At 36.5% G+C, this 2675-nt stretch overlaps 1 protein-coding gene across 1 annotated transcript in view; it reads left to right on the top strand.

Moving 5' to 3' along the window:
* mpl (MPL proto-oncogene, thrombopoietin receptor) overlaps positions 1 to 2675 on the top strand; it is a 9132-nt gene that overhangs the window by 2057 nt on the left and 4400 nt on the right. The gene's annotated exons all lie outside the window — the stretch shown is intronic.

The raw sequence follows: 2675 nt of genomic DNA, 5'->3' as shown, positions 1-2675 counted from the left end.
AAGATCAAAGACAATTTTTAATATAACTCCGACTGGATTCGTCTGAAAGAAGAAAGTCATATACACCTAGGATAACTTGAGGGTAATTTATGGTATAATTTTCATTTTTGGGTGAACTAACCCTTTAAACCATGCCATTTTCCAATTACTTTAAATCAACTATTCACTTGTGGTAAAAAATCTGGATTTAATGGAATGCAGGATCGCTTCCGCATTTAGTATCACCAGAACTTCAGCCACACTGTATGGAAACTGCGGGAAAATTAATCAGAACAATTTTATTTCGAGGAAGTGTTCCACAACAGGACAAAGCAATATTGCCTCGATCCCTCTTTACGCTAAATGTATTTAAAGTTAGAACTCATTACTAAAACGTTATGACTTGGTATAATATATTAAAATGTTATGTTTACTATAGTTAATACTAAACTTTAATATTATATAGGCTATTGTAATATAGCTCATTCGCGCCAAAACTGCCCACAAAGGCAAGTAGCTCACTTGCAGGCTGGAGCCGTGGGCGTGGCGAAAGATTAGGGCGTGCCGAACAGATATATATTAATCAGAGCTCTGGTATTAATCTATGGTGCCGAAAGGTAGGAGGCGTAAAGGTCTTCCTACTCATTTTTAAATTGACCTTTTTCACATTTCCGGGTTTCTCAGCAGCAGTCAAATATATATTTTTTGCATTCCCATTTGCTCAAATAGCAAAACTCCATGCTAGTGTTTTCATTACTTTCAAAAAAGGAAAAAAAAATAGAGACTGAAAAATGGCAGTCAATTGAGAGAACGATGTCAAATTTACCTTCACTCCATCCACGCTGTTGGGAAACACCCTCGCATAGCGTTAACTTTTTTTTTTTTGTAATTTGATGCAAAGGTAATATAATACAAAGTATAGTGTTATAAATGTTTATAAATTTAAAAAAAATGAAAATACAAAAAACATTGGAGGTTTTACGATGCTGATGACCGTTGAAACGCTTCATCACAGTCCTGTGAAAAGGTCGTGAAAAGGGTCCATTGGTTAGGGTTAGGGCTAGGGGTTAGTTTCTGGCAATGTTTCATGCCAGTCCACCACATGAATAGCTAATCCAATCGCATGTAAAAAAAAATACAAATATTCCCTAAAAACACCCAGTAAAGACAATGATGCGGTCAGGACCGTGGCGCCGGCCTTTGAAATATGTTTGGTGATTGCGCCCGCTCCGTCAGTCAGAGAGGATGCCGATTGCCGACAGTGACAGAGATATTGCTTCTTCGTGCGCGAGAGCATGTCAGGGGATGCGCGCAGAGTGGTAAAATAAGTTAATTATTGATTACTAATTTGAATCAATACATTACAATGAAAACAATAGCTTAAAAACCGGTAAACTCCTTTAAACTTTTCAGTCAAAGGATCCAGTAAACAAATGCGTTCAAACAGTAAATTCAAAACAGCTCTAATACAGAGAAAACCCAACCGATTTCATCAGAGATTGTGGAGAGTCGAGTCCAGATGTCAGTAAATTATTATTTTCAGCGTGTATTTGGTTTAAAAGCATGAGTGTTATACTGGATGGTGACTGAAGGTGTTTTAGATTATGCGCCGGTCTAGTTATTCTGAATGGATCGTATAGTAGCATGTACAGTAAGATCAAGACAGCAGGTTTAGTGGTCTTTTGGCGTCTCCCTGTGGTCTTATTTGATATTGCAGCTTGACTGGTGCTTATTTATATTATAAAAGGTGGTGGGGATGGGGGATACATTCTGGATAAATTGATTGTCACGATTTAAAAAAAAATAGAGATCATTATTCTCCTATGAACAGACAACTAAACAAAATAGCATGTAATGTACTAGAGGTTCTGACAAAATGTTAATTGTTGCAGTCTATTTTTTTTTTTTTAATTATTGCAAAATCTGCACCTCTTCTGTGGCAAATTTTAATTTCATAATGATTCTTACTCCGTGAAGTCAAGCAGCAGAAGTTAAGTGACAATATGCAAATACTGGCCCATTTTGGGGTGAACTAAATATACAAGACTAGTTTTACACGTCACTGTTTAAAACACATGTCATGGGGCATAAATTAAGAGTAGCCTATACCCACTTCTCCAGGCACCACCACACCACTGCCGCAAACCCGCTCCGACGTACCGATCTAAATAAAATGATTCGCGATACGTGCTTTGAAGTCCCGATCTGAATCAAATGATTCGTGATACGCGAGCCGATTGAAGCGCTTCGAAACAGTGAAACATTTTGCGACGCAATGGTTTAACTGATTCAGAGTTTCAAAAAGCTCCGTTGTGTTCTTTGCTCGCTTTCTCTATATAATTTATTCGTTGTTTGAATAACCGTGGAAATGAAATCATTACAATTAATAGGCCTAACGTACAATGTTTTTATTAAACTGTGATCACGTTAAATACAGTATCCGTCCTATTAAAAACATTTCATAAAAAGTTTTCAAAAGCATCCCCCCCTCTGGTTTTTTCACAAATCGCACCCTGCATACATATATATATGTATATGTATATGTATATGTATATGTATATGTATATATATATGTATATGTATATATATATGTGTTATGTATGAGGTTCTGTAAAAAAGTGCTCTTTTATTAAAGGGGTCATATGATGCGATTTCAAGTTTTCCTTTCTCTTTGGAGTGTTACAAGCTCTTGGTGC

Source organism: Sinocyclocheilus anshuiensis, unplaced genomic scaffold (assembly GCF_001515605.1).
Source record: "Sinocyclocheilus anshuiensis isolate Anshui unplaced genomic scaffold, SAMN03320099.WGS_v1.1 scaffold70, whole genome shotgun sequence".
Lineage (NCBI taxonomy): Eukaryota > Metazoa > Chordata > Actinopteri > Cypriniformes > Cyprinidae > Sinocyclocheilus > Sinocyclocheilus anshuiensis.
The sequence above is the reverse complement of the archived record's forward strand: the minus strand, read 5'-3'. Positions and strand labels throughout refer to the sequence as shown.